Source organism: Triticum urartu, chromosome 3A (assembly GCF_056163025.1).
Source record: "Triticum urartu cultivar PI428250 chromosome 3A, HENAU_Tu73, whole genome shotgun sequence".
Classification (NCBI taxonomy): Eukaryota; Viridiplantae; Streptophyta; class Magnoliopsida; order Poales; family Poaceae; genus Triticum; species Triticum urartu.
Window position 1 is genome coordinate 40,716,332 of NC_141875.1, and position 19,500 is coordinate 40,735,831.

Here is a 19,500-nt window from a genome sequence, read left to right on the forward strand (position 1 = left end):
TCTACATGTGGGTTAGACATAAATACAAATGTTTGCCGTGCAAGAATAGCGAAAAATACCAGCAGATCAAAATGTTCACCTTGGAAATATTCCTACCGTAGGTCGTGTAGTACAATGACATGATAAAGATATATTCGCATTGTTTAGATCAACGCGTGAACTCTACCCCGTTGGAAATCCCTACAGGAAAGACCATGTGGGAGGGAGTACTTTTTTCTGTTAGGAAAACAACTGTTGCACTATACTAACATACCCATCAGCTCACCAGCTCAACCAATGAGCATTTTTTTCGGCCACTACTTATTTATAATAGACTCAGAAAATATTTACATTGCTCAATACGCCGTAAAGAAATTCTCATGGGTCCTACGTGTGGACCCCATAGAGAAACACTGAAGCATAGGTCCCGTAGAAAAATCCTCCTACCAAATCATTCCCAACCAATCTCGTATTTACCTTTTTGAGATGGAGCGAAACAACTGCAATGTCACCCCTCAAAAAAAAGAAACAACAACAACGTCATATTCATCAGCTCACGATCCTACTAATGAACTTTTTTCTGGCCACCACATATTTATATTAGGTTGAAAAAAATAATGGCATCACACAATAACCTATGAAGAAATTATGGCGTATTCAACTACCAAAATTGACACATGGGTCCCATAAAAAAACACGACGTGTCGGTCCTACCACTCAATAACCAGTGAAGCAGATATGGCAGGTCCCGCTACTAGTAGTTACATTTGTAAGTCGGTGACTATAGCAAGTTCGTCATGAAAATTACCAAAACGTCATAGAAATTGGTAGCTAGGTGGTGCTCAGCGTTCGAGTCCATTCAATGACATTAATCGTCACTGATTTACAAAAATCAGTGACACGACCTCTAGACCGTCACACATTAGGTACATATGTGACGTTGTCAACCACCGTCATGAGGATTTTCGTCACAGTATCTCAATTTTGTTGTAGTGGTTAAACAATGGCACAATTCAACTGAAAGCCGAGACATCTCATCGCGATAAGCTACTGATATGGGCGCGTGCACTGTTAGTGTCCAAAGATAATAGAAACATCTTGGCACGTGCTGGAATTATATGCGGCATCCTGGGATCGCTGTATAAGATCCCATTAAAATGGTCGTTGATACAAGCTTTTTTATCCTTCTGAAACTCAGAAGGTCACACCTTGGTGACAACCCAGCCAGAAACGGGATTTCCCCTTTTAGCGCTACAGGATTCTATGGGGATCCCATATCAGGACGTGTGTATGATGAATACGTCCCAGATTCTTGTTTTCAAGATGAGGTGGCAGCTACACTATTTTTTGCATATACAACAATGCGCAAAAGCAAGATTGATAGTGATAGTGGGGAAGATGGCCTTGTTAACCTGAATGGGTTGATTACTTTTTGATGGATACGGTAGAATTGGATAACAGCCCCCTAAATTCCTCTGCCTCCAAATTTCTATGCTGATGTTGATGACCCACTTCTTGAAAGGTTAAATTTCAGAATGAGTGATGACAGTGGAAATTCAAGGCCTTTTGGTGTGTACTTTTCAAACCAAGTGACGCGGTTCAATGGCAATTGTTTAAGGGCACATCTTCACCCGCTTTCATAGCTGCTTGGTTGTGTTCTTATTGTGGGAACGGTAAGAACACAACCAAGCAGCTACGAAAGCGGCACGAAGATGTGCCCTTGAACAATAGCGCTAAAAGGAGAAATCCCATGCATCTCTCCCTGGGTTGTCACCAAGGTGTGACCTTCTGAGTTTAAGAAGGATAAAAAAGTTTGTATCAATGACCATTTTAATGGGATCTCATGCAGCGAGCCCAGGATGTCGCGTATAATTCCATCACGTGTCAAGATGTTTCTATCATCTTTGGACACTAACAGTGCACATGCCCCATATCAGTAGGCTTATCACGATGAGATGTTTCGGCCTTCAGCTGAATTGTGCCATTGTTTAACCATGCTTTCTGAGGATTTATAATGAATGCTTCAGCTAATGTAGATGTGGGATAGCCAAGTGCGCCATCTGCACTAAATAATACCTCCTGAACTGTGGGCTCCAAGGACACTAGTATCGAGTATTCCTTAGACGGTGTGATCTCAGCATCAAGATTATCCATGGTAGCCACACGACGTCAATAAGAGGAGTAGGAACCAAGCAGGTTGACTCTGAAGGTGCACTTGCTGTTACTAATACTATTAAGCTTCTTTCCAAGTCCATGTGTGTAAGGCATGATGTGATGCATTCTTCCACACTATCCACCAAAAACTGAGAACGCCGTGAGGACGCCTTTGACGGCCCTCAATGGTTTATCATGCTGCGGCTCAAACTCTGCATGCCAATTTAAGAGTGAGTCATCAGCCCCATCTTGACCACTAGTATCCATTATTAGAGCTGGGGGCAGCACCTCGGTAGCCTTGGCAGTCGTTGCATCTTCCTGTAAGAAAGAGACGAACCAACATACATGAAAGACATGTTCACAACATGTAAAAAGAACATAATTCATTATTCAGTGAGAACAATAATGTACATAGAAATGTCAGGCTATCACTTTTAGTCAAGACTCGGGGAAATTCGGATTTGCTAAAAGAAAGAAAACATCTCAGGAATTGCTTTTCAAATCTGAAGCTACATATTCATGAAATAGTTGTTGCTTGCCTAGATGAAAATTTATTCACTAGTGTCAAAGGATACAGGGCTAAAGGCCTCATTTTGGGCTTATGCTCTCAACAACTTCTTTGGACTGAACAAAATATAAGCTATCATGGATGTTGGCACATATGAGGAGCTCACGAGGCAACACCCACTATTTATGCCTAGCTCATAACTTGGATTATTAGTGCTAAATTATACAGGACAAAGTGTCTCCTTGTGTGGAGTATGTTTTTGCTGGTCAGGTACCCTGAAACCATTTCAAACATTTTGAATATACAAGTTCTGCTAAGAGAGAACACACTTCTAGTTCAGATTTAAGGAAAGTGGTAAGTATCAGTTGCAGACTGTGCCTACTATTATAGCTGGGCATTTTAACTCTGCCCGACACCAGCTTCAGGTCGTCACCGACTGAATGTCTGCATACTTTTCCGTACGGCTGACGACGCCGTGGCACGCATACTTGTACCCATCACTGCAATATAGCTGACGACACACTCAATTAGGTCACTGTCGTGCTGAAGGGCGCCAGAGCAATTAAGCAGTCATTGCATAAAAATTAATCCCGAGCCGAAACGTACCATAGAGGCCTTCCGCTTGACTAAACTAAGTTTCGCGGCGCGCCACGCCGCTGCCATGCCATGATGCTGCCGCGCCTCGGCCTCGCGTCCACCGCCGTGCCACGCCGCTGCCACACCTTGGTCTCACGTACGGCCCTGCCCCACGAACCTGTGTGCCAAAGGCGTCGCGGCTATCTCGTTCATTGCGGTTCGGCTGCTAACGGCATGTACAATGGTTGATAAGATAGTCTTATCTTAAGTTTTGCATGTAATTAGAGATGACAAAAAAACATGTCTACAATGGGTCATCTCTTAGCCTTATCTTCAATAATTAGTTGTTCCTAAAAACATGGTGAGACAAATTCTGCTAAGAGATCATCTCTTGTCGTCTTTTAAATAAGATAAGACAAGTCTTCTCTTATGATTTCTCTCTCTTTCACCTCATTATTTATCCTACGTGGCAGTCTTAAGATAGAACCATTGTACATGCCCTAAAAGCATGGGACTGAGAGTGGCGCACGCCGAGTCCCGAGGATGTTGAGCATTGTCCGCTGTGGCGGCCAGCGACCCAGCGCGGCCCATGAATCCTCAGGTGTGTGTTATTTTTTTAGACAAGGGCGTGTGTTAGTTTTTTTGAGAATTAGGGCGTGTGTTAGTTGGAAAGGGGAATTTTGTTTATGAAAGTTCCTATGTCGTTTGACCAGGGTAAGCGAAGCAGCAGGATTGGGCCCTGAGTCTAAACTTAGACTATTGGCTTGAGTTGGATGAAAAGATTACGGCTGGCCAAACGGCCCATGACGCATACTGATTGATCCGAGTACTATTATCTGCTGCTTAAAACAAAAAGGTACCAGTACTAGTACGCTTTCCTCAAAAAAAAAAAAAAACCCCAGTACTAGTACGCATATATGCTAAACTCTACCAATCTGTGAAAGGTACATGAGTTGCAATAAGGATATTTTGATCAAAAATCCTGCATCAATATAGCAGAAGTACCAATGATTTACCTGAGAGCAGACATGTTTCTTGCTTTTGGAGACACGACCAATGGAAAGATCTGACGGGCCGCCAGATGCCTCACGTTTTTCTTCCTCTCATTTATTACGATCAGATAAGTTGCGCTCACATAGAGGCTCGTCTCGGTAACCAGCATCTTTTTTATAATGCTCTTCTTCATGGCTACGGTTTTCATGATACTGATACCCGGTCGGGCGCCTATCCCGTGGATCCTCAATCTCTTCAAAGTCTTGGTCAAAAGAAAGTGATGCATGACAGAAGTTCATGTAACCGCCCGATCTCCATAGCCACCTCGGTCAGCGTAACCGCCCCGATCCGCATAGCCACCTCGATCGGCGTAACCGCCCCGATACACATAGCCACCTCGGTCGGCGTAGCCGCCCCGATGCCCTCCTCCTCGAGGTGGTGCAGCGCACCTTTGGTTGAAACCACCCCGCGTGTCAGATCCGCGAGGATATCAAGACATTGTCAGCTGTTCCTAAAGCAAAAAGAGCAAAATTATATGAGTACTACTGAAAGGTGCACAAGATCGAATGCCCTAAAAAGGAATTTATTATGGGCAGATTACGAGGATATACGCTAAGCAATCTGGTGTGCCGCTAAAAGTACAGTTTTATTCCTTCGTTAGCACTTCGGCCGTAATACCATATTTTCTAAGTATTTTCTAATTGTGTATGTGTATTGCACAATTGAGGGATGAAAACTGAATTACCTGACGTTGCTGCAATGCGCGGAGCTACGTACGTGGCTAACGCCCAGGCTTTAGCTCCGTATATATACCTCTCACCAACGACAGCAGCCAGGTTTGTTTGCTGTTATGAGGACCAGTAAAATCTCATGGATCCTATTATAGGGAGTACCTAGAACTTATCTAGATGAGACGTAATTTGGTTTCATTTATCTGAAAAACAAGAATGAATACAACCAACGTCAGCACACACACATTTTATAGCATCACATTCAATGGCTATAAAAGGTAAATGAGACCAAATTAAATCTCATCTAGATGAGTTGTAGCAAAACTGCCCATATTATATATCAGCATGGGATGCATCCCGGTTTAAACAAGTTGAGATAACAACCAATCGCCTTGGTTTGTTTTCACATCTTAACAGAAGCGTGCTTGGCCAGCACGACAGCACGACAGCACGACAGGAAGTTCGTAGCAAACTTCCGTTGGTGATTATATATATATATATATATATATATATATATCTTTTGTGGCCTCCTCTGCCACAGAGTTGCCCCTTTCTCATTAGGCTGGGCCTTCCAAGCTAAGGCCAGACTTGTCGTGATTACTCAAAAAAAAGTGTGTGGATCAATTACTCCTTGGTAGCCAGATTCAAAGGCCCAGGCATTAAAAAAGAGAGATATCATTCCCAAATGAGGAGTGCTACGCGTTGGCCCTCAGATCTTTCTAAAAGATCCGCCAACTTGCGAGTCGTCAGATTTGGCACAAATCTAGCACCGAGTGCCGAGTCGTTCTTCATTTCTGCAACATACATAGTGTTGCAAAACTATTTTTGCAACAACGGTTATGTTGCAGAAAATATTTGTAACAAAGGTTGTGTTGTAGATTTATATTTTTACAACAGAGGTCATGTAGCGGGTTTTTTTTTTGCAACAAAGCTTATGTTGCAGATTTTTTTATAACATTGTTTATGCTGCAAAAAATTTAACTGCACCGTTGATTTGCCACTGCAACATTCCCCATGTTTCAGAAACATGAGCGATGTTGCAAGATCTTGAGTTGTGGTGCGTGGGACTAGACTAAGAGCAACTCTAGCAGACCCTGCATTTTGCCGAACTGTAAACTGTGTTTGCAGGTCGCGCGGGGGTGCTTATGCAGGCTGAAAAACGCGGCGGCAGAACAGAAACCGCAAAAAAACCCGTAATATTTTAAAAAAGTTGTTTCGCGGGAGAAATTTAAGCAGTAGCTTGCCGGAGCTCGCTCGCATAGATGGTTCTTCTTCGCATAATAAGTTCCTACACTCCACATACATACATATTAAAGGTCAGAGATGCTAGACATGGCCTACGCTACCGCACCACTACAACAAAATTGAGCTCACCGGAGCTCTTGCGGTAGCTGCCCATCGGCGGCGATCAGTCGGAGTCGGAGTCAAGGTCGATGTAGAGCTTTGCCTGCTCCGCCTTCACCACGCGCAGGCCAGTCTCCTTCGATGCGTGCGCCTGCGATGCCATGACGCCTGTCTCGAAGAAGAGCCGCTCGTACTCGAGCTCGCGCCGGATGCGCTCTTCCATCTCCTCCTGCTCCCTCGCTGACTGCTCGAGGACGACGCGCTCGAGGAGCTCCTCCTGCCTCGGGGGGGAGGTAGTCCTCGGGCCCGATGACGCCTCGGCGCGGCGGCGCATCGGGCACGGCCTCCTCCAGCTCCCTCTTCACCACCTCCTCTGGCCCCCTCTTTACCGGAACGAGCCATGAGCTCGATGTGCCCGTGGATGAGCACCCCGCGGACCAGTTGCCGGATGAGCTCCCCGTGGACCAGTTGCCGGAGGAGGCTTGGCAGCGACGGGCGAGCTCGAGATCGAAGTCCTCGAGCTCGCGGCAGTCGAATGCCGGCGGCGGTCGGGTACCGCGGTTGAGTATCCGACGCGCCCCCCGCTTGCGCGCAGCGTCAGATTTGGCGCGGCGGCGGCGTTCTGCCTCATCCCCCGTATCGGCCATGGAGGTCGAAGGCTCGCCGGCGGCGACAAATCAAGTGGTGCGGTGGGGAATTGGGGGCAAACGCGGTTGCGGGGGTATAGGGATTCGACCCGCATCTGCCCCGCAAACCAACAGTTATACTGGTTCGAGGGTAGCGTTTGCAGGCCGCGGCAAAAATATTTATGGGCCGGACACCGATGCGGGCTCTGGTCTGGCCAGAATAATGGGCCGAGCCTGTATAATCGCCGGAATTATGCGGGTTCGCGCCGGATGCGGGGTCTGCTAGAGTTGCTCTAACACATTGGCTCTCGACGCGGCGGGCGTGTAGCGTATAATCGACCGGATGATTCTAATTGTTCTCCTTCTCAAATTGAGTTAGCCAATTTTGTGCTCATATACTCATTGTTTAGAGAGCAACTAGTTGACGAGCGCTCCTTCGGGACTCTCAGCCGTCCGCCACGTGTCATGCTCTCAGCCGCCCGCCACGTGTTGCGCTCTAGGCGCTCCCACTGGTTTTTTATTTTTCCGCACACGTTTTCAGCTTTTAAATGTTTTTTGGTTTTTTCGATGTTTCGGTTTTTCTTAGCTTTTGGATAAAAAAGGTTTCAATATTTTTCACGAAAAAACATGTTTTTTCCTTTCACGAGAGTCGCGATTTTGCTTTCACAAAGTCACGGTCGTGCCTATCAAAAACGGAAAAAATGTGTTTTATGTTTTTCCCCTTCCGCAAGAGGCATGGTTTTGCTTTCGCGAGAGTCACGGCCGTGCCTCTCGGAAACAAAAAAACGCGTTTTCTATTTTTTTCCTTCCGCAAGAGGCACGGTTTTGCTTCCATGAGAGACACGGTTGTGCTTTCATGAGAGTCACGGCCGTGCCTCTCGAAAACGAAAAAAACGTGTTTTCTATTTTTTCTTCCGCGAGAGGCACGGTTTTGCTTCCGCGAGAGGCACGGTTGTGCTTTCGCGGGAGTCACGGCCTTGCCTCTCGGAAACGAAAAAAAACAAGTTTTCTGTTTTTTTCCTTCCGCGAGAGGCACGCTTTTGCTTCCGCGAGAGGCACAATTGTGATTTCGCGAGAGGCGCGGGCGTGCCTCTTCAGAATGGAAAAAACCTGTGCTCTCGGTTTGGTTTTTTCATCCGGTTTTTTTCGTGAAAAACACGAGAAATCCAACGGTGAAAATGGTTCGAGACTTGCACGTAAGGTTTAAGAGATAAAATGTTTTGGATAAACGGATCTACCGGAAAAGGGAAAACTCCCAGGTTGTGACAAGTCGCGCACATGCAGCACGCCACTTGTCGCAACCTGGGAGGTGGGAGTGATCTTTTCAACGAGTACTCCTCAATTAGTGATTTCGCATTGTCTATCTTCTGGATGGCTATATTAGCCTAACCATATTTTCTTGGGAGCAGTGCAACATCCCACATACAGATGTGTGAAATTGTTTGCTTTATTTGCTGACACCGTGTCATAGCAGCACAGTCGCGATAAATGTGATAAAATTCTTTAAGGAGTGGCACGGACATACACACAACTTAAAATTTTAGGAACAAGCAGTGAAGTATGCCAGTGTGGTACATATGGATCTGCCGAAACCCTTCAATTCTATTAGCTGGCACCTTCGTAGCAGTATGGCTGACATCGTATTGGCAAAACGGTCACAGTGAAGAACTTAAATATTTTAAGTCTATGGAATGGATTTTCTCCGTAGCCTCGTATTACTTATCTGGTGCATGTGCTCTGGCCTGGTCTGGCATCATTTTAATCATGACATGCATGCTGTGACATGGACACTCGATTACAGATGGCCATTAACTATTTTTAGCATGGTTTCGCCGCAATCAATATATTCTGCATAACTTGTGGCATTGACTTTCACTGAAGTTTCTTGTTCATTTACCAGTGACGTGGTTTCGCTCCAATGCACCGTCATTATTCCATGTGTGGCATGGTTCCGCTGCAGTATACACCTTTGTGTTATGGCATGGTTTCGCCGCAATCAATATTTTGTGAGTAACTTGTGGCATAGACTATCATCCAAGTTCCTCGGTTCAGTCATTAGTAGCACGGTTTCGTTACAATTTCATTTTTTTGATGGTAGGGTTTCACAACTACCTGCATAGGTGTTCTTCGGATATTAACTGGATCTAAGTGTGAGAGAGTCCTCGGGAGTCAGGAGATTAGAAGAACTGCAGAATGGGGGAAATTATTCAGTTCTTGGTGTGGTCTTCTCGTTCGTGCTGACTACGGCAACTTGCGGATCTGGCAACCTACATCCACATCAATACATATTTAGGTGTGTTTGTTCATGTATTAATTATTTTGTGCTAACTGTTCTTGTTTACTGTCATGTCGTCTAGAAAGTGTTTATCTTGTAAAAAGACCACCGAGTGTCGATGAACAGCAATGATGCACTGTTAATATTTTTGATCCGCCAAATTACGACAATCTGAATGATAAGGCTAGGGTTTTTTTAGTTGAGACAGTAATTTTAGACATAATGATATTATGGTCCCTCCAGATAGTAATTCTAGACATTTTTCACAAACTTATAATTCCAGAAAGTTGAGTAAGCTTTTCAAATCCACAACAACAAAGTTGGAAGAATTGAGTTATTATCTGCGTAAATTTCTTGGGAGTAAAGAATATGGCAGATTGGGAAAGATTCAGAAACAAATGTACGTACATGTGCTAACTTCTTATCTGATGGTAGCACAATTTTTTTTAAGTAGCAACCAGTTTGGACAAGGTTATATGTTTTGCAGAACAAAATAAAGTCTCCGTTGTTCAAATTAAGGAAAACGAGTTAATGTGGAACTACATTGTTTCATTACTATCATGGTGTAGTTCACCTTATCAATAAATAAATTGTACTCTCAATTTTAAAGTCCAAATATCATCGTCTATGCTATGCACTAAATATTTACTTTGCTTTTCAAATAGAAAGTATTTTAAGCTTTCGAGTCAAAAAGGGGCCCTTGTTGATGTCTTGCCCCAGGGCCTCCTAAATCTGTGGTCCGGCCCTGGTTGAAGATAATTGATTCTGAATTCTGCACATTTTAGTTGGACGGAATTGATTCTGAATTCTCCATTGCGACATGAATTGAAGTTGCTAGTGTTCTGGATTTCTAGACACCCCTCAATCTGGTGCAATCGTTTCTTTACTGTTTTTGCAATTGGGTCAATGCATACACATTTCAAGGATGGTACTTGAAGAAACAATTGTGGGCACTTTTGTTTGCTGCATACATGGGAAGTGGAGTACTATGGCATATGCGCATGTGTTAATCATAACATTTTTTGCGGGTATGTTAACATAGCACTAAAACAATGTTACTGAGAATAGAGAAGTAGTCAAGCTGGCCATAATTAATGATATCATAATATATAGCTCGAAGTAGAATACTCAAAGATGACCATTTGGGAGCACTAAGTCATATACTACATGGCACGACCTTATTTTTCCAGGTGTTTTTCACATGCTGCTACATGGCACTAGCTAGATTACTATCTGGCTCTTCATCGAAGAACAAAATTATACAATAATAATCGGTGGGAAAATGGCAACAAAGGTGCATGCAATGGTCGAGCTATTACTTTAGTTCGGTAGGTAACCATTCCATGACTAAAATAGATGCAACAAATACATACATCATCCCGGTGTAGCGACCCCTCACAATGAATGAAAGAGGCGCACACTACATGTCTAGCCATAAACATCCCACCCAATGATGCCTGTGGCGCTTATTTTCATCTGTATAATAGCCATGAACATATCCAACGATGGACACATCTATAATAACTAAAACAATAATATATCTATGAGTTGCCTATGGTGCTCAATTTTTCTCCTCTTGTTTTCCCCAGGAGCTACATATCGAAGTGTCCGGCATGCAGAAATATGAATGTGCGCGGATGTATATATATGATCGAGTGGAGCATATGCCTATATGCAATTGTAGCATGAACAGCATATAGCTGAATGCATAAATAAGTTCAAAAGAATGTCATTGATCATATGTAGAATCTTACTGGCTACTAGCTAGCTAGCAAGTTGGATAATAAAACATTGAAATTCGGCAAAGCCGTATCTTCCAAAAAGAAAGAATATATCGTAGCCTGCTCTCTCTGAGAGATGATTTGTGAAAGAAAAAAGAATTCTGCTTCAAGAAAAATCAACGCAAAATGAAGTCGCACCCGCAAAAAAAAAAACGCAAAATGAAATCGGATAACCGGCCTGTTGACTCTTCCCTAGATGAAAATTAAACAAGTCAAGCGAGCACCAAAAGTTTATGCCAACATATAGGATAATAGGAGCATGCAATGATCAGCAGAGCAACAACACATACGTAGATCAAGATATCAGTTTTATTGCAGTAATAAGTCGATGAAAAGCACAGGCCTACTTTCAATATCTATACGAGTAGGCAACTAGGCATAGCTAAATTGAGCATATTTACCGAGCACGGTGGGTTAATTAAGCGGCAGGAACTACTTCCTGGTTACAAAAAGCAGACCTATACTAGGTGGGAGTGGGACACATTCATACTAGCTCTTGGCCGACAGGTTCCAGGTTCGTTTCGCCGGGTGACCAGGCGCGAACGTGCACTTCAGGCGGCAAGCGCACAGTCATAGTCGTCATCATCGTCGTCGCCGTCCGACTCGGCCTTCCTGTGCCGCCCGCCGCACCAGGCGTCACACGGCGCGGCGGCGTAAACGGCATAGTCGGCAATGCCGCCGTCTTGGACGACATGGCTCATGACCTTCGACGCAGGCGCCATGATGAGGAGCTAGCTTGAGTATGCTGCCGAATCACAAGCTTGAGGTCTAATAAGAGCGAGCAGCAGCTGCAAGCTAGCTACTGGTAGTGGTGTTGGTGGAGCTAATGCTAGCTGTGTTGGTGTGTCTGATGTCTGCAGAGTATAGCCGCGTGTGGTGTGGGTTTTATAGGACGACAGGATGTGTGGGAAATGTGGCGGCACGCGGCCGCGAGCGCCGGGAGCGTGCGTCGGACATGCCGCGCGTGCATGGCCATGGCGTGGCACGGGCACGGCGCCGCACACTCAGCAGCCGGGGAGCCTCGCCGACACCGCCATGCCGCTGACAGGTGAGCTCCTGGACCAGCGTGGTCTACATGCCAGTGGCTGCGGTGGCTCCGGTGCCGGGTGGCCTGGACCGCTCGACGTGGAGGAAGGAATCGCGAGGACGATGGCGGGCCAACCGGGCAGCGAGCTAACGGGAGGCGGAAAAGGCTAGCTAGAACCGTCGACGCAGATCAGTAGACTCGAGGTCCAGGGAGCCTTTTATCAAAGGCATCTCGGGTGATGAGATATCTCGCACTTTACTGCAATTTAGTGCGGATATATATTCTGTCGCCTGCATGCGTTTCTTCCGGCCGGTGATCAATGTTAATCCCAGTTGCCACACCAGCGGTACATAGTAGTATGAACAAAGACGACTAGCTAGATTGATGATGATCATGGTTGATCCGTCGTTGCCGAATACGGCAGTGCCGCACGTAGTGCTGATTTTCAATGCTGGAATCGGCAATGTTGTATGAGCTTTGCTACTCATCATGGCACGTAGTACATCAACAGACAATTACGGGGCTTTACGGGCCTGGGCGCTCACCCCACCAGTTAAATCAGGGGCGGTTAATTAGGAGGAGAATGCTATTTTGCCCAATTAGAAAAAGAACAAGTCAGCTGATCCGCAAAATCCCATCGCTTTAGTCCATGTGTCTAGCATTTTTTATGTTGCCTAGTGCTGGAAGATTGCCCGTTTAAGCGGGAGCTTGGCAATGAGCACCCCCATCAGTAAGAGCATCTACGGCCGGCCTTCTCGGATCCTCAAACATCCGCACACATTACTACTGGAATCGAGTTATACGCCAAGTGCTACGGACATTTGGCAAAGGGCCAAAACCCGCCGGCAAAGCTTTTGTCGAGTGCTGTACTCGGCAAAAGCCACCCAGCGTACATCTCTCCGACAAACTGGAATTTGCCGAGAGTCAGGACACGGACACTCGGCAAAGACTTTGCCGAGAGACAAACAGTACCACCCGGCAATATAAAGTGACTCATGTCGGCTGGTTCCGCCATTTCTTTGCTGAGAGTGGCTCTCGGCCAAGATGCCACAGCCGGCCAGCGCATGCCACTTTGCCGTGAGTGTCTCTCAGCAAAGATGCCACGGCCAACTACCAGCGTGCCACTTTGCCGAGAGCCGCTCTCGGCAAAGATTCTTTCCCAGACAACTTTTTACTGCTTTTCCTCGGATCCCTGCCGAAAAAATATATATACAATACATAAACATGCATTTCAAGTCCCAATGTCTAACAACAAACTCACATAACCATTACATAAAATATTTTACACGAACTTCTTTTGAAATCACAAGATAGCTCTTTAGTACAAATGCCTACTTAATAAACAATAAAGTGGTCAATATGCATTTCTACATGCGACCACAAGATAAAAGCAACATCACAATTATCACAAACTGAAGAAGAATTATCAAGTTCTTCCATCCACTGAACCCGATAAGCTGTTTCTAGCTAGCACATCCAGTGAACCCATTAATTCAGATTTTCTCTTCTACTTAAGCACATACTGATTGTAATGATACTCTACCTTCTCTCTGCTATTGAACGAGTCGTGGGAGCTGCCTTCGTAGTAAATCACTTGTTCATTGCATTCAGACCATGAATTATAGACTCCTGGACATCTACCTCTGTACACCACATACCACTTCATCTACAAAGATAGAAAAAAGGGAGAGAAGGAATGCAAGGTTAAAAATATCACATCATACATAATCCACGTAAGCGTTCATCACTCATGCAATCAAAAGCATCGCAAGTGGAAATCTAAGAAGTCCATATCAGCACCTACATGACTATATCACTAAATCAACGCCAAACTATCTAGGTGGACTACTCGGACGAGTAGTCGGTGAAACCGGTGATCGTGGAGTCAGAGCACGTCGGGGCATCCCCCACGATGGAGGACCAAGCGTCGTCGGGAATGTACGTCGGTGGACTCAATGGCATCGAGTTGCCACACTCCTTACGTGGTGGGGCCTTCTTCTCCTTAGCTGGTGGATTCTTCTTGGTCAGGTCCTCAAAATACTTTATTAGGATCAACTGCGGGTGCTTCCCAATGAGCGCCGCCAAGCGGTCCTCGACGAGCTTCTCCTTGACCGCGGAGTCGACACCAATGAAAGATGTGTCGTCGGAGGAAGCCATAGCCGCGAAATCGACCGATGCTAACACCTTTCATCACACAATGAAAAATAGCATAAGAATCAAACATCAAAGATTACTTCTAAGCAAATTAATCATGATGGACACTATGTCACAGATATTTCAACTTTTTGTGATGGTCGAGCTGGGCGAGTCCATCGTGCGTGAAAAACGTATATCACAGGACGAACTCGCATAGATCGACCGCCATCGGCAAAAGACGATTAACTTTCTCTAAGAACAACTCTCATCTCTCACATGTATATATGGTAGAACTCTCTCTGGTGGTGGTATATATGGTCGACACTATCTCACTGATATTTCGACTTCCAGTGATGGTCGAGCTGGGCGAGTCCATCGTGCGTGACAAATGTATATCACAAGAAGAACTCGCCCAGATCGACCGCAATCTGCCAAAGTCAATTTTCTTCCTCCAACAACTCTCATATCTCTGACGTATATATGGTGGAACTCTCTCTGGTGGTGGTATATATGGTGGACACTATCTCATGGATATTTCGACTTTCGGTGATGGTCAAGTTGGGCGAGTCCATCATGCGTGACAAATGTATACCACAAGAAGAACTTGCCCAGATTGACCGCCATCATCAAAAGTCGATTTTCTTCCTCCAAAAAAAACATCTCTCATTGACTGTCGATGATGGTCGCTCTTCTTCTATTCCTCCTACTATGAAAAGATCACAGAGGAGGAACAGAGGAAGCGTGACCCCCTACAACAACAATCGGTATCTGTCAAATATCATCAGGGTGACCTCCATAGCATCCATACAAACAACAAGAACTAATAGATGCATAAAAAATTATCTATACAAAAAAATCAACAATTATCTAAATTCATCCATCATTCTTTGCATCCCTCTATGCATTCATGCATACATCCATCCATCCATCTATATATTGACACATACAAAAAACTACAAAAAATTACTACAAAAAAAGTCCATGCATCAATCCATGCATTAATTAATACATACATATATACATTCATACATCCATGCATCCATCAATCCTTGCATCCATATAAAAATCCATGCATCCCTACGTACATTCATGCATACATACAAGATCGGGGAGGGGGAGACGAAGCTCACCGAGAGGTGGAGGTGGTGCCTGCGGGGTTGGGGAGGCGGGGGGGGGGGGGGGGGGCGTCGACGGGGTTGGGGGGGGTGGCGCCGGCGGGTTTGGGGGCGCCGGCTCGGTGGTGGTGGGGACGTCGGTGGGACAGGGGGCGCCGGCTCGATGGTGGTGGGGGCGCCGGTGGGGCGGCGGGAGGGAGGGGGTGGGGTGTGTGGTGCGTGGTAGAGAGAGAAGTGAGAGAGAAGAGACAGCGCGGGGAGTTACGTGTTCGTCGACCTTTACCGAGAGTTTGTCGGTGCGGCTCTCGGTAAAGGTACGAGACCTAGATCTAGGGTTTACACCTTTTCTGAGAGTCACACTCGGTAAAGGATAAAACCTAGGATCTAGTTTACATTATCCTGAGAGCGGCACTCGAAAATGCCGCACATACCGACAGCTGCACTCGGAAATGACACTCCTCCCTCATCTATGCAAGGCCTAGGCATGCCACAAGGACATAAAAATGTTTCCCCGTGCCGCGGTCGGGCATAATTTCATGTGCCGCCTTCCTGATCTGCAATTTCCAGTGATGAAACCCTAGCAGAGCAATAAATTTGTCGAATATTGCACGCGTCCCCTGATACGTCTCCAACATATTTATAATTTTTTATTGTTCCATGCTGTTATATTATCAATCTTGGATATTTTATAATCATTTTATATCATTTTTTGGTACTAACCTATTGACATAGTGCCAAGTGCCAGTTGCTGTTTTCTGCATGTTTTTTACATCGCAGGAAATCAATATCAGACGGAGTTCAAATGCAACGAAACTCCACGGAGATTTTTATGGACCAGAAGACACATAATGGGCCCTAGCTGCGCCTGGGGGGTGCTCCGAAGAGAGCACAACCCACCAGGGCGCGCCAGGAGGCCCAGGCGCGCCCCGGTGGGTTGTGGCCATCGCGGGTGCCCCCCGGACCTCCTCTTTGCTCTATAAATACCCCAATATTCCCAAAACCGTAGGGGAGTCGACGAAATATTGATCCAGCCACTGCAGAGTCTAGAACCACCAGATCGAGTGATGCATAGAGAAGTAATCACATGTTTTTATACGGATCTCATCAATGACGAGGTACCGTATATAATGGCATACTCAAGATCATTTGGCGATCGAGTGGTGCGTTCAGGAGCTTAGCTCCATGATTTAAATTGACACTCAGAAAGATCAATTGGCTCGTGACATTGCCAAATAATTAATAATGCCAACGCATTTTGTTTGAGTATTCGGTACCGAAGAGGCTGGATATTTCATAGAAAGTCTTACATCATATTCCTTTTTCACGACCGATGAGGCCGGAATTATCCATCTCTCTCTAGGCCGATGAGACTAGGCATACTTCTCCTTGGCCGACGAGGCCAGGAGATCTTTTCAATTTCCGCGACCGACGAGGCCGGGAATCATTCATGTCTTGACCGATGAGGCTGGACACGCTTTGTTCGCGACCGACGAGGCCAGACAAATTTTGGGAGACTTTACTATGAACCCAGTGCCGATGAGGCCGGACGTTTCATATAAGGGCCGACCAGGCCTTCGGACATTCGTACATGCCACTTTTACTTCTCGGCATATCATGAGAATATTTCGGGTTACAAGACAATGACCGTTGCACTAATGGTGCTAATTCGTAGGCCAGACTGCATTTTCTTGGCTAAGAATCCACATGTTTTCAACATTTTATGTTCTCTGATGATTGCACTAATGGTGCTAACACTACTAGGAAAAGGGCTATAGATAATATGGACACTAATGGCGCACCAGACATGTGGTGCGCCACTACTATATAGCAGTGGCGCACTGACACTAATGGCGCACCACACCCATGGTGCGCCACTACTAACAATTTTTTTTCCAGAAATACTAATGGCGCACCAAGGCACAGTGCGCCATTACTAGTTTTAACTAGTAATGGCGCACCACTCACCCCGTGCGCCACTACTATCTTTTTTTTTGCAAAACTATTAATGGCGCACCACCAGCTGGTGCGCTATTAGTAACCAGGGTTACTAATGGCGCATTTGTAGGTGGTGCACCATTAGTAACCTAAGACCAGCTAGATATTTTGGACAACCACCTACACACTCACTTTCCCCACTTCATTCTCTCCACCTTATCCTCCAAGCTTGTCTCGGCTGCCTCCTCCTCCTCACCTCATTTGCACCATAGATTCATCCAAATTAAGTGTTAAATTACCTTTTTTTAATAGGTAAGTAAAGGGAAAGCTTTCTTTATGTTGTAGATCTACTTTTTTCTCCCTCCAACAACGTGCACATGCACTTTTTATGGCCTAGCTAGATCTATGTGTGTTTTTGGTGTCGCATATGTTTGTGGTGTTGCATATATGTTTGTGTTTGCAGGTACCGGTATTTGAAATGCGATAGTTGCCAATATTTTGCCGGAATGTTGATTCATTTCCGTTTCGGCGAGAATTTTGGCACTATGCATTCTTTTTGGTCCTATTTTTAGGGAAAGTCATGCCAAATTTTTTCTTGGTTCTAAAATATCGTTTTGCTCTACCCCGCGGGCGACCATGGTCCGCACGATGACCGAAGGCATCATGAATAGGTTTTTGAGCTCCACGAAGGCCGAGATGCTTCAAAAGAACAAGACGGAGATAAGATGTCCGTGTCGAAGATGCAAGCTGAAGAGCCTTATTGCGGACCCGGATTCCGGGCAGGTGCAGGACCACCTGCTCTTGCGTGGTTTCATGGATGGCTATCGGTGGCAAGGTGATGAAGATGACTATGAAGTCGTCCATGGGGGCCGGGCAAGAAATGAGGAAGGGCAGCAAGACAACCACCGCGGCGAGGGAGGGCGAGAAGACGAAGAATCTCCAGGATATGATCACGACGGTGATGCTGTACACAGTCATCATGTAGAAGATGCCGGACATGATGATGAGGAAGATCAAGACGAAGGGCATGATCATGAAGATGAAGATGCCGGAGCAGACAACGATGGACCATCGATGGGCTGGGTGCAGGACCCTCATATTCAAGAGCTGCTTCTCAAGTAGACGGATAACGCATGAGCTGCCGCCCGAGATAAAGCCAAGCTGGATCAACTGGAGATAGACGTGGTTACTCCATTGCATGAAGGATGCAGGCCCGAGGATACCCGCCTGAAAGTAACGCTCATTGCTCTGGAGATGAGGGTAAAACACAAAATGACCGACGCATGCTTCGACGAGAACATGTCATTCTGGCACGAACGTCTTCCCAAGGGGAACAAGTGCCCGACCAGTTTCGAGGAGGTGAAGAAAATTGTGTGTCCTCTGGATTTACCACACGTGAAATACCATGTGTGCATGAACAATTGCATCATTTATCGGGACAAGCACGCAGAGTCTACCATATGTCCAGTGTGCGGCGTCACTCGATACAAGAAGAGGAAGAAAGCTCCTCGAAAAGTGGTGTGGTACTTTCCGATCACTCCTCGTCTGCAGCGGTATTTCGCGGACCCTAAGGTAGCAAACCTCCTGCATTGGCACACAGATAGGGAGGAGAAGAAGTGAGAAGATGATGCAAATGATCCGGAGATAAATAAAAAAGACAAGATGCTGAGTCACCCTAAGGATGTGAGCCAGTGGCAAGCGTTGAACTTCGAACACCCAGAATTTGGGAACGATCCAAGGAACATCGTGTTGGGCGCGAGCACCGATGGAGTCAATCCGTTTGGCAGTCAGAGAAGCACACATAGCACCTGGCATGTGTTTGTGTGGATGTACAACCTTCCCCCTGGTTGTGCATGAAGAGGAAGTACATTCACATAAGTATGCTAATTGAAGGACCGAAAGAACCAGGGAACAACATCAATCTGTATCTGGGGCTACTGAAATAGGAGCTAGACACGCTGTGGAAAACGCCAGCCAATACGTGGGACGCTGCAGAGAAAGAATATTTCCCTATGAGAGCCGCACTGCTCACGACGGTGCAGGACTATCTCGGTTACGGATATGTCGCGGGGCAGGTGGTCCACGGATTTTCTAGATGCGTCCAGTGCATGGATGAAACAACGTATCGCCAGCTAGATAGAGATCCTGGGTCTTCGAAAACCATGTTCATGGGACATCGAAGGTGGCTTCGCGACGATGACCCATGGAGAAAACGCAAGAATCTGTTCGATGGTGAAACCAAACCCCGAAGACGCGCGCGTACGAGGAGCGGCGAGGAAATAGACGAGCTGTTGAAAAATTGGAACTGCCGGGAAAGAAG

At 45.9% G+C, this 19,500-nt stretch overlaps 1 protein-coding gene across 1 annotated transcript in view; it reads left to right on the forward strand.

Moving 5' to 3' along the window:
• The window catches only part of LOC147978316 (uncharacterized), a 44,841-nt gene that overhangs the window by 9,840 nt on the left and 15,501 nt on the right, over positions 1–19,500 (forward strand). The window lies entirely within an intron of this gene.